Genomic DNA, 13910 nt, shown 5'->3' with positions numbered 1-13910 from the left:
ATCGATCAAAGAGAATTAATTCAAAACAATACCAGTCTGATTTCGAGTTTGGTGTGACATATCCGCTCGCGAATAGTCATGGAAATGCCTATCAAGACTCGAGCAGTCATAATAAGTACGCAGAATTATATTCGAGACATCAAAGTGCTAGGAATAATCTCGAAATGGCTCGCGGTTTTGATACATCATCGTATACAGTAGCAAATAGTCATGGCGAACATGGCAATCCTGCAGCGGATATACGAGATCGAGGTTATAGGGAGAGCTCAAAAAACGACAATCTAATGTTGGATACATCAACAGACATGAATTACGAAATAGCCAATAGTCACAGCAATTACCGTGTATTCTACGACAGTCAAACACAGCATCAAGCTATGATGCCTCCCTGGTCCTCAGAATTATGGTCGGAAAATCGCCGCGAAGAGGCTCACGTTACGCAGGAGGAGTCTAAGGTTAATATCACGAAAAAGCAGGACAATGAAAAATACGAGGTAAGCATGAATCAATCAGAAAAGAAAGATGAACCGGATTCCGAGACTACTTGCGATATTGAGCAATGTTTGGTACAAATCGAGGAAAGTCTTTTAAATATTGAACAAAATCTCCTTCATGTTCAAGATTTAGACATTCCAGAGTTGCGAAATTTACTTTACAAGAGTCCAAGTATCGAGCGAAGCCTTTATGAGGTACAGGATCTCCTCTATGCCGATGGCATTGTTCCGGTCATTCCTAGAAATAAATCTATGTCTCTCGATTCAGATGAAGAGGAGGAAAACGAAGAGGAGGAAGAAGTAGAAGAAGAGGAAGTTTGGGTAAGTCAGAATACAACGATCAAGGATAACGATAATGAAGACGGAAACGCGGGAGCTTCTGTCGTAAACAACTCTAACGAGGAATGCTCAGATATAATCAACGTTGACCAACATAATCCCTCAAGATCGGATGATGATCATTGTACCGATGAATCAAACGTTTTAATAGAGGAGGAAAAAGACTCGAATTCTCAGATATATTCAAAGAAGAACTTTGTACTCAATAGTCTTGGCAAAACTCTACCAAGAAAAATCGCTCTAGATGAAGTTAAAGAAAATATTAGGCTGTGTTCGTCAGAACCAGAAGAACCCGCAACTACAATCGATTATAACTTGAATAGCGCATACGTCGAAAAAAAATCCCTCTTTCGCGATAAGTGGCATAGCAGGGCAAGCTCTTTGGACGAGAACTCGATCTTCCAGAATTCGGAGCTTGGTGATAAGCAAGAGAATAAACCTTCGTTGCAAGACGTCTTCCTTATGGTCACGGGGTCTCGTCGCTTAGCAGTAAATGCGAAAGCACTATCGGAAGGTACCTTGCAAACCAATAAAAAAAAACATAACAGAAGAGGATCCCATGAGGAGAAACTTTTACAAGCAGTTGAAGCAACAGCAGCAGACTTTCGGAAAAAACTCGAAAGTTTTGCGTCGCAACGACGATCCATTCTGTACAAACAAAAGAGGATAACGCCGAAATTAGCCAAGGAAGTCTCGGACAACGTGACATCACGATCAAAAGAAAAATCACCCACGAAACCAAAGCGCGCGATCGCGACGACAGCTAAAATACAGGACAAAGACAATGGTGCCGATAAAAATACCAGTTGCGATAAGCGAAAAAGGAAAAAAATATCGGGGAAAAATCAAGGTGCCTCAGAGAACGCTTTGGTCCCCAGCAAACTGATTTCACTCTCGTTATCGTTGCTCCTCGCGGCCCTTCTTCAAGCGGTCAGATGCTTGACGGATCTTGTTGAGGATGCCTTTAGGTCGGTCAGTTACGACAGAAGCGGATTGCTACAGTAAACTACATAATAAATATCGGACAATGCATGTCTCGACAATGCACCACTTAAGTGATGTTTAACGACAATTAATCATGTCACCAATAAACTTCGTAATTATTTAAGAACATGATATCTGTGATAAACACTATGCTTAGAAATCTTGACAGAACTTGCATTAAGCTGCTTCCAAAATATTGACGAAATTGACGAAGTTCATCTTGTTGAACGAATTAAAAAAAACTGATTTTAAAGAACTTATAAAGATAACATGCTGTGAAAGTGATTGTATGACGAGCAAAAGTTAATCTCAACAGTTGCTCTTTTTCTTTGAAATAGAAGATTAATAGATAGACACAACGAAGTAAAATACAATATAGTGTGTAATAAATCTGGATAACTCGATGGTGCTGAATACGGGGCTAAGCATGTGAACGGTATCTTAGTACTTGCGTATATATGGTCAAAAGTGCCTAAAACCCATCGCGTATCACATACGAGGTGTAATACATGATACTATTAATAACGCTATTTACGTCTACCTACATAAATCTCTTTTTTCAAGTTGTAAGAGCATTAAGAGAAAATAAAGCGGAGCGAGAAAAATGAAATGCTTGAAACGTAAAAGCGTAAGTCGCTTTTCCCTGTTTTATCCATCCCCTTTCTTTGCCATTCAAAGAATGTAAATCTGAAAATGATAATATATATTGGGCTTTTCAAGTATTCGATTAAAAAAAAATCTCTGATTAGAACAAATGAGATCGATAAAATTTTTATATAAATTGTCAATATATATTATATATTAAAGTAAAAAATAAAGATATTCTGGAATGTATTGTCTTGTATTATTATAGAATTATAGAATCAATTATAGAATTTAGTCAAAATTTTTAAATTTTATATTTTATTATAAAATGGATGAATAAACAGCTGCTATATAAATAAAAAAATAAAGATAAATTTATAGCTTTATTATTGCTGATAAAAAGAAAACAATGTGATATTTCTGTTTTTTCAACTAACAAATCTTAATTAAACAGCAATAAATCAACATTTTTATGATAATTTATGAATTACTATCACATCGATCACTACATCATGAATTTATTTTCAACAATCTCGTCGTTTTACTCGCCATCGATCTTTCTTAGTACGAATTGTAAATTAGTACAAAATGATTTATACACTATATGTATATTTTGCGCGCAAAATAATATGCGAGAAGCAAGGGTAGAATTCAGATCAATGTTTCATGCTTATCGCACGTCGACTAAGGTCGAAAGGAGGACATAGTGTAACGTGATACCGAACTATTTCAAAATGTTCTCTCAATTTCGAGTTTCTCGTCTTACAATCAGTTAAACAAAGTCTCGAGTTTCCAAATCAAAGCTATCTTTTGCAAAGCTTTTTCTAAAATTATTTCCTTGTTCGTTCATGTATTATCGATATCAATAACAACATATCTATTAAAAAATTTATATATAATATAAATAACATCATTCTATAAGATTAAACTATACTTTTCAGATATTACAAGATTGGAAATCAATAATTGCAAAATTTCATGATATTTAAATATGTAAATGTAAAATATAACTCTAGTAGCACAATTCATTGGTTTATAATATTGATTGTAAATTAATTGCTATGTGAAAATAGCCATGGATATACTTAGATCTAGATTAAAAAAGCTTTATAAACTCACCGCGACAACGCGAAGACGATTCCACTCTGATATTTACAAAGATATAAAAACAAAAGTACTATAAAATAATACGTAGATATTATAACGTAGATATTAATATATTAATAGATGTTTTAATAATATCAAAAAAAGAATTATTTTTTTCAGGATTTTCATAAGAAATTATTTTTTCAGGATTTTGATAAAAACAATTTTTTACTTCAAAAAACCAGATTTAATTCAATTTCTCTGAAATAAAAAACCGGTTTTTTAATCTCTATTCCTAACATCGATTCGCGCCACTGAACTATATATACACTGGGCATCGAGGAAAATTCGTGGCCACAATTGATCAGCTACCATTTTAGTTGGGACGATATTTGAGCAAATCAGAAGTGTTCGCGCGCGCGCTGCGATCGATGTATCGATCGATGTACTATCGATGTATGGACATGAATGTACATATGTAAACAAAAATAATGTCACTTCAATTATATTAGTATATTCAATAAAATAAAATTAATAACACTTTTCTTATATCGTTAACATATATGCAGGAATTGATACATTTAATACAAAAATTTTTACCTATGAAATGAAATGTCCTTTTTACTTCTCTCCCCCACCCAGGCACACTTCATGTTGATGCTTTGCACATTTTATAGTCACGTGATTTTATAACTTTCAAATATAACCCTACACACACGATAATCTTGCTGATGATATGCTCACTAAAGAACATTAAACGTAAATACGCATGAACACCTAAAAGTTTCTGATTCGCTCTTATATTGACCAAATTAAAATGGCGCTGATCATTTGGTGCCACGATTTTTTATGCTTCACAGTAGAGATGCCCGATGTGTATATATTTCGCGTTTAGTAGACGCTTTACGTTTTATAACAAAAATTTAATTTCAAATATCGGGCGAATATGTATATGTATTATATATATATATATATATATATATATATACATATATATATATATATCTTGTTTAAGCAAAATAAATAATTGGTAAAAAATATATTAATTAGTAAATAGAATAAATAAAACAAAAACTTTATATGATATGATTATATCTACATAGTACAGAGAATTTTCAAATTAATCTTCAATTATTCTTTTTTTCTGATCTATAATTTCTCAGAAATTAAAAAAAAGAGTACAGTAAAAATACTGTAAAAAGTTACATGTACCAGGGGTTTAAAACTAGCCTACATCATTATTTCATTCATTAGAATGTGGATGACAAATCTCATATTGCTGCACTTTTATTCTATCCTACATGCTTTTTACTTATAAGAAATAGAACTCCACGTCATATACTGTTCGCTGACAAAAACTTCAGTTTTTACCCAATATTACTATCATAATAATGTGCAAAATTAGCAATGTATTTGTATTAAATTTATAGCTAAAATTGTCTTTACATTGACTCAAAAGATCTTCAATGTACGCCAATATAACCACTGTTTAATTAAAAAATAAAAAAGCAAGAAAAATTACCAAGTGACAACGTTATCATTATTACGACATTTACTATCGTATAATAAATACGTATAGATAGTACGATCGGGTAAGTTCTCTTTCTAGTACATCAATCGTTTAGAAACGACATCTCTCGCATTCTCTTTTATACGAAAGCCCATTCGCTCAGCTAACCAACGCCAACATAAAAACGCCATTACGAAGATGGAGAGTCAGACATTGGGCGCGTCTTCCAACCCTTAATACTAAAATATACCCTCATGTAAAAATGAAATTGAATCGCTCGGTTGAATCTATTTCTCACAAGAAGAAAAAGATGCCCTTTTCGAGAGACTCGAATTACATTAATGTCCCTCAGCAATTCTGTGTAATATTCTCTTGAAGATACGTCATACTTTATACATATCAATCATTACGCTTTATATGAACAGGAATCACAAAGGACTACGCGATATGCAAAATACATTATTGCTATAATGCTAATGCTTATCAGAGTATACTTCAATCCCTTCAGAATTCTGGCGAATACTGTCATATCATTACATATATTGTAGTTATACATTCTTATCTCGACAAAGAGACAAAGAGTATTTCAACTATTTTTCGATTTTACACGTGTATGCACAAACTTCATAGGCAAAGTGCCAGTAAAGTTAGTATAAATAAAAGCTTTCAGAATAATATGGATATCTCCTGCTTATTGTTACAAGACGATATTAGACGATAATAGTTCTAATTCTACTAGGAAATATCTCCTAACTGTGACTCTCTTTTAGTTATCTGAATAGCGTATCCAGACAAGACGTAATGTTTAGAAAATTCTTCATCTTTATGATGGCTTTATAATATTTTTTAGACATGTATATTGTCATCACATCTATATTATCCGACATACGTACTTATTATCAAGCACGTTAACAATGAACATTTTTTATTTTATAAAATTTGTATAAAAGACAATTCAATTAATTCAGTCATTAGATTTAGATATACGTATTATAGATGGCTTTGATTTGAAAAACGTTATACATTAAATAGTAATACCGTAAATCATTAAATACATTTGTCAGCTTATACTAACTTTTATATTCTCGCTTTCTTCTTAAATTCATCCAGTTCTTTTATTTGATTTATTTTTTCACAAAGAGAAATCTTTTTATCCAATCATAAAATTTATTTTACCTCAAAGCTTGGATTACGTCATACTTAATGTTTCAAGTCAAAAGCGTCTTTCAACTTTCTCAACAATCCTTTGACGAAACGCACGTAACTGATGATCTTATTCATCTCGTTTTTCGCTTTGTTACTAGCGACACGAAGGACTGAATAAAATATAAGTAACGCCCCAGAGAGGCGAACGCATCTATGCAGCTGTTTATGCGTCATCCGCTTCACACCGTCGCGTCACGAAAACTGAGACAGAACGACTTATTTGACCTGAAATAGATAGACCGTGAAAATCAATAAATCATGTACCCTAAAATTTTCATAATGTTGATAAATTACCAATTCTGATGTCAATCTTCAGAGTTGCGCGAATAAAGATGAGGTATTAAGTTTGACGAAATTTGAATATAATGGAATGCAAAATTAATATACTGTTTAATTTTAGCATAACTTCAAAGTATCTCATATTCTATATATTACATATTTATTATACAACGATTAATAAAACGCAGCATAAAAAGATTTCAATATTCTTTTACACGTCAATATGTATTTTAGTAAAAAGAACGAAAATTGCATCTAACTACTCATAAAGCGCCCCAATTTACATAATTCCATCAATTTTATAAGCTATGTAATAAAAGCTTAAAAGCTCAGAATTACAAAACATTTCGAGTGCATTATACAAAGTAACTAAAATTTTTTTTTTCTTTTCTCTATTAACAATTTTCTACTATTCTGTCATTCAATTATTATTCTAAAATTAATCTTATTATTATTAACAATATTAATTTTTATCTAAAACAGTTTATCTTTTAATAATATTGTTCGGTAAAAAATGACTTTTTCTCAAACACTGGAACGATACAAATTATTTTCCAAAATTTCTTTGAATACAAATTCGGGGCCCAAATTACGTCATCATATCACTATTTTGAGAAATTTGCAGTTAAACTTACAGAAAAAGAGTATTTTCAGGTACTTTGTCATATTATAACTATATGACATGCTGGAGAGGTTTTATTGCAATCAAAATGAAGTACGTTCTAGAACTTTCAGTCTTCAAACGGAATTTTTAATGTCAGCTATGATTAATGAGATATTCATGGTAATGATATGAGATTTTCTATGGAATAACTGTAAATTAAGTTGATTGATTTATCAAAAGTTTTCAATTATATGTATTTAAATTTAAGGGTTTCTTAGGACGCTAAATTCAAATCTGATAATCATAATTAACAAATTAAAAATGTCTCATAATTTTGAATTTTTTCAATTTTGGACTCGTATATATATATATAATCTAGAATCTCTTAAGTTTAAATAAACATAATTGAAAGCTATTTGATAAATCGCCACTGACATTGTTTTCTATAATATACTCCATATAACTATGAATATCTGATTAACCATGACCGACATTAAAAATTCCTCTTGACGACTGAAAGCCTACGAGCATATTTCATTTTGATTCGAATAAAACTTCTTCAACACGTCATATATTGTAGTTATAATATGACAAAATACTTGAAAATAGCTCTTTACAAGCAACAATTTTACAATTTTAATTATCAATTTCTTAACATTATGACGTAATAAAACAATTTGGGAACCAGATTCGTATTTAATACCGAAAAAATGGGGAACGACTGATCTCGTTTTAGTATTTTTTTTTCGAACAATGTAATTAACATGATTTAAAAACTTTGCTTGAAAATAGATTATTTTGTATACAGCTATTATTTCTGCATATTAACTTTTGCAATGAAAATTTTTCGTACCGCATAAAAAACTTAATTAAAAATATTTTCCAAACGTATATTTTTTAAAAAAGATTGATTTAACGAAAGAAATAAACATTTAATATGCATCAGTAGTATAGTACTAATTTTATCTTTATGTATATTTACAATTTCTATTTATTTTGCAATTATGTCTTTCATATGCTTCAGTTAAAACAACATGAAGCAATTTATAGGAAACTAGATTGTAGAAGCGTCAACAGAATCCGCTTAAAAGTTAATAGAGAGAAAAATCGTTTGCAAAGAGCAAAGTTTAAACGCTGAACCGCCGAGGGTGTTCGTGATAATCCTCGGTGGATCACAGTAGATCACGATAAACGACACGATGGTGGTTCGCTCTCGGTTATTTCATTTTCTTCATGCTGAGAACATCGTCTAATTTTTATCACACTATGAACTTCCCAAGTTCATCTTTTTTACCTAACCTAACACATCGTAAAGTAATGATAAAAATCTTCTAACAAATTTTTATCGATCACCGTAGAATCGAATTTTTTTTTGTAGAAAACATCACTAGATTGAAAACGTGTTCATGGACTGAATTAAAGCGAGCATGTCGATCATCGCATATTAAATTACTGTTACCATCTAAAATTTAATTTTATAAACTCGCCGTGAACACACTTCTACAATTATATTGCAGACTATTTAGAAAAGTCTTGGTTTTTTTCTAAAAAAAGATTTTTATTTAAAGAATTTTATTTAAGATTTTATTAAAAATTTCTATTTAAGAACATCTCTCGGGCTTATTGATGTAAGAACTATTTTAATAAATATGCAATTGTATATTTATTAATAATGTAATATGGCGAAAGCATACAAAGATAACAGCCTATTAAGAAAATAAATGCGAACAAAGAAAACAGCAGAGATTCAATTCTCTTGTACCAATTAAAAATAAAAATTCTTGAAAAAATCTAGAAAGAGATCATATTTAATACGCTATATACACACACACACATACACACACACACACACACACACACACAATATATATATATATATAGTATATATTATACATATATATATGTAGTACCTATATAAAATAAAAGCAAAATATGATTAAATTAATAATAATTCATTAAACACACATATTGAATATAAAAATTAAATAAATTCAACAATTATAAAAGCAACTATTACCGCAGAAAATTAAATTTTCTACCTAGTTACATAAATTAATTTACTTACTGGAGTCATTTCAAAATTTTAATTATGATATAAATTTTTGAAAGCGGGCGAATAGAATAGAAAGAAAAAGAGAAAAACATATAGAGCATGATTAAAATAAATACTCGGGCGCGTAATCCTATTTCGAACGACGCACATTCAGTCGCTCCAACAATCACTCGTTAATGAATCTGCGAAACTTTTTCCAATTATCTGTTCCAATTACCACAAATGTGACGAATAAGGTCGTCATTTTGCATCAATGTGACAGCGCGATACGTATATGCCTGAGACACTCTTGGCACTCATTCACATTCATGTATTGCGCCGACTACTATGACAGTAATGAATATATACATAAGTATGCATAATGTTCTTGTAAAGAGCGAATCTCATTTATAATAATATTCTGTCCTGCAACTATGACCATGTTCAACAAAATATTAGAGAATTTCACTCAATTAAATACAATTGCTAGTTTATTTTAAAAGTAATGATGAAAATATATATAACGAGATTGTTAAAATTTTTAATTTAATAAATTTGAACAAAATGTAATCACGGTCTTTTCGTTTTTAACTACAATATTATTTTATGTCTTTTGTAGAACAATCAAAAGCTTGTGTGATTTAAAGTTTAAATATTAATTTCATATTTCTATAAATTTTATTTATTTTAACAAGTCATTTGTTTAAATGACAAAGATTCTTTTACAACTTGTGGTTTAATTATTTTTAATATAAAAAGACTGCAAAAATGTAACAACATTAGCTCTTTTATAAGGATCGATTTGTATTTGTGAAATTTAGCAAGCTTTGATATTGATATGCCCAGAATATCCAATGTCAAGGATCCGATTTCCATATCCTATTTCAGAGACGAGAGAATTTAAAGTCTTTATCAGTGTGCTACATACTTCGAAAACCGTCGCTTTTGCCAAAGCACGAATAGAGCTGTCGATCGATTCCTTGTCACTCATATTGCCAATGGTGTGGTTAAACGTTTATGAAGTACTTAAAATATTAACGTTATCTCCGCGGAAAACTTCCAGAAATAAACTCAAGATAGTTGGAGAACGAAAATAGACCAAAAATCGATAAACTCTTAATAACATACCTAATCGATAGGCAAATTATGGCCTCGTTATACAGTTTAAATTTCATTGCATAAAAATGGCTTTGCATGCAATTCGCTTTATATTTTATTTGGTATACATCATTTCTACGTAAGCAAAAATTTTATCGTGCTTTATATTGTTAAGTATTGAAAATCTACGAATATCTCTTAATTTCTATGATGTGTAATTTCTGTGAGATAAACACAAAATAAAAAGCAAGAAATTCTTTTCTCCTTTCTTCTCTTCTTTTACCTTGTTATCTACATTTTAATAAAAGTAAATAGTATAACTATTCGAATAAAAAGCGTAGATAAAGAATGAAATATAAAATTAACCAGAGCTAATTCCAAGCAATATAACTGCACTTTTAATTAAAAATCGTAGTACATGTACATTGTAAAATAGACGAAATAATCTGAATATAAGTTTGCTGAATTAAGTATGATATTATCACATATCTTAAATATGATAGCTTACGAATTATAAATCTATAATTAAAGATAATACTGAGGAAATAAATATATTTATTATTATATCTTACAATTATATAAAGTAACTTTGTTATATCTTGAATCAGCATATACTGCATTTGCGCCATATTGTGAAAGATCAAAATATATGTCATGACATACATATATGACTATCTGTAAACAGGTCGAGGAAATGCATTTGAACGAAATTTAATAATAAATATGGAATGTATCGGAAATTGCGTGCATTGTGACGACGTTTTGTTCGATCATCAAAAATGTATTTGAAGCGAATATGATCGTCGAAGCGCGGCGAGAGTAACTGAAAATTTGTTACATTCTTCTTGGATATTGAACGAATTTCAAATTTACCGACACGCGTGGAAACAATCGGCGGAAATTGAAACAAGCTTGGGCAAGAAGAAATAATATAACCCCGAAAAAGAAATAATATAACCCCGGTAGAATAGAATCGGCTTTATACAATGCGACTTATTAAAATTCGATGTGCAATGAAAATGAGCAATGTATGAAATGCAACGCAACTCAAAATTAGATAAATTCAATTTAGTGCTATTGTAATATTGAGTGAAAATTTTATTCAATATTAATAAATAAATCAAATTTACTGATCCATCCATCTACTTAAATTCATTGTATTTATCAAAAAGGAACATGAAATTTCAATGACAATCGAATTAAATGAAAAACTGAAACTTTGAAAATTACTCTCTTTCATTCAAAGATTAATTACGACCTTGCTACATTAATATTCGTAAAATTGTAAGTTTCTTGACCAACTTTCTGTTGAAACTTCTCATTTTGGACTATCGAGAACAAACTTTTCCTTAATAAATGTCTGACGAAGTAGAATATCTTACGATGCTTCGAAGAATAAAAATTATCGTAAGTTTGATAACGAATCTAAAAGAAAAGAATGTATCCATTAGACGGTTAGGACGCAACAAATAAAAGTGAGATAAAAAATGTCGAGAGCAAGTTCGCTGATGGAAATAAGTCTGTAACAAACAATGACGCAATCGAATTTCTCAGAGAAAAGATAAAATCGAGGCAACGTTTCGCATAGAGGAAATGTTCGAGTTTCACACTTCTTAGATATATGTCAGACGTATCTTATCTTAAAATATTTTACCTTGCTTCTACAATTAGTAACAACATGCAAATATATTGCTTTCCCTTGAATACATACTCGAATTTATCTTGAACTCGTTTAATTATACTGGCTCGCGTATAAGCGAAACATAAATAATTTGTCGTAGCAAATAGAAATTAATAAAACAAAACAAAAATTGGAGACATTCAAATTGCGATATTATTAATCATACTTTATTAGAATGATTATCATGTAATGCATATTGTTTTCATGCAACGTTCCTACTAGCATACTTACAAATTCACTAAATATAAAATAGTATTTATTACATACATTATTATATTTAGCGCAAATTATTTCACAATTAAAAAAAAATTTTGCATTTATTTAAAGGATGTATAGAATATTATAAGATAAATCATCAAAAAGAACAATAAAAATAGAAATATAATATTAGGATGTTAGAAACACTCCATGCAAGTAATTACGTTAAAAAAATCACGTGAATAATGGATTAAGAGTTGATATTTATTCTTATTATTATTCTCTTTTAAAAAATTTAATTTTTTGAGTATATTTAGAAATTAATTGAAATTAAAATATATGATTTAATCACATTATAATCTTTTCGTTAAACCACAAATACAAAAAGAAAAATAAAAGCTGAAATACAATGATGCAGGTCTCATTTTTCTAAGAAATATAAGAACCATATTAAACTCGTATATATAAAATGGATATCAATGACACTTTGTCGATTTGAGAAATAATAGTATTTGTTCAACAAGTGGTATTTAGAGATTTTGTAACTGATAATATGTAACTGTGATGTGCCGAAGAGACATTCGGTTCTTTGAAATCATGTGTATTTTAACTATAATACAATTATATGTTATCAATAATATCGTCGTATTGATAGCATCGGAACAATTGTATAGATAATAGAATCTTGTAAAACTTTATCTTTGTGAAATATTAGATAACATTCTCAAGATATTTTCTGAATAATACTGATGAATTTAATTGATTTTGTTGATTTGATTGATAACTAAATTGATTAATGTTGGCAATAAATCTTTTTTCGTAACAAATACGAGATTTTAGCAATCTTTTAGTTGGAAGCAATTAAAAGTGCACAATTTCTCACACAAATGTTTTTATTTAAAAAAAATAGTGCTTTACACACATCATAATTCTAGTAAATAAAACACTGTATATACCAATGAATCATATGCTATGCCAAAAGCAATTACAATTCTGCCTGTTATTTCGTATACTATTGTATCGCTATTTCCGCTTTTATATCCCTTTCATACCCTTCCGCTTAGTTGTTCTGCATTTTGTACCAAGATAAAATATAGCCTCAGCGTTTTGTGACTGCCATTACGCTGTTATTTATCCACAACCTTCTTCGAGCCATGTAAGGAAACTCGTATCACGAGCGGTCCACGTTCAGTGATATAAAATATAAAGAAGGCTGTGCATTATTTTACGAATGCATTCACCTACGTATGTCTCTCTCTCTCTCTCTCTCTCTCTCTCTCTCTCTCTCTCTCTCTCTCTCTCTCCCTTTCTCTCTCCGCCCCCCCCCCTCTCTTTCTCGAATAAAAATACATTTGTCCTTCTCTCATGCTCTTCATAGACAAGCATGTTTCCTGTAAAATACTTATTGGACTGTATATGTAAGTACATCTCGCTATCTGATAAAATCGTTCTCCTAGTAAGCTGCGTTAAATCCTTTGAAATTCCAAAAATTCATAACATAAAATATTTCTTCTGTGCCGATCACATTCTTTCTCTCCATACGAGACAACGACAAATAAGAGTGTGTGAACAAGGCACCCAACACAAAGAATAATGCGCGAGCGGTAATGGAACAACGCCAGCAATGCGTTGGTCTGTTGGAACTGTCTGCAGCAGAACATCCCTTTACACAATAGACCAATAAGAGTCTCGAAAAAGTAGTGCACGTCGGCAATCTTGATGCAAGATTCGCCAATCTTTTTAAAGCGTTTGGCAATTTAAAAACTTTTGTCTTATTTTAAAAATCTAATATTTATTAATTTTTTTTTCTGAAA

General features: G+C 30.4%; 1 long non-coding RNA gene across 6 annotated transcripts in view; it reads right to left on the bottom strand.

Annotated features, from left to right (window-relative positions):
* The window catches only part of LOC147910252 (uncharacterized), a 322413-nt gene that overhangs the window by 274786 nt on the left and 33717 nt on the right, over positions 1 to 13910 (bottom strand). The window lies entirely within an intron of this gene.

This window comes from Acromyrmex echinatior, chromosome 3 (genome assembly GCF_024713525.1).
Source record: "Acromyrmex echinatior isolate Ae372 chromosome 3, ASM2471352v2, whole genome shotgun sequence".
NCBI classification, from domain to species: domain Eukaryota; kingdom Metazoa; phylum Arthropoda; class Insecta; order Hymenoptera; family Formicidae; genus Acromyrmex; species Acromyrmex echinatior.
This window is presented reverse-complemented; position numbering and strand designations above follow the sequence as displayed.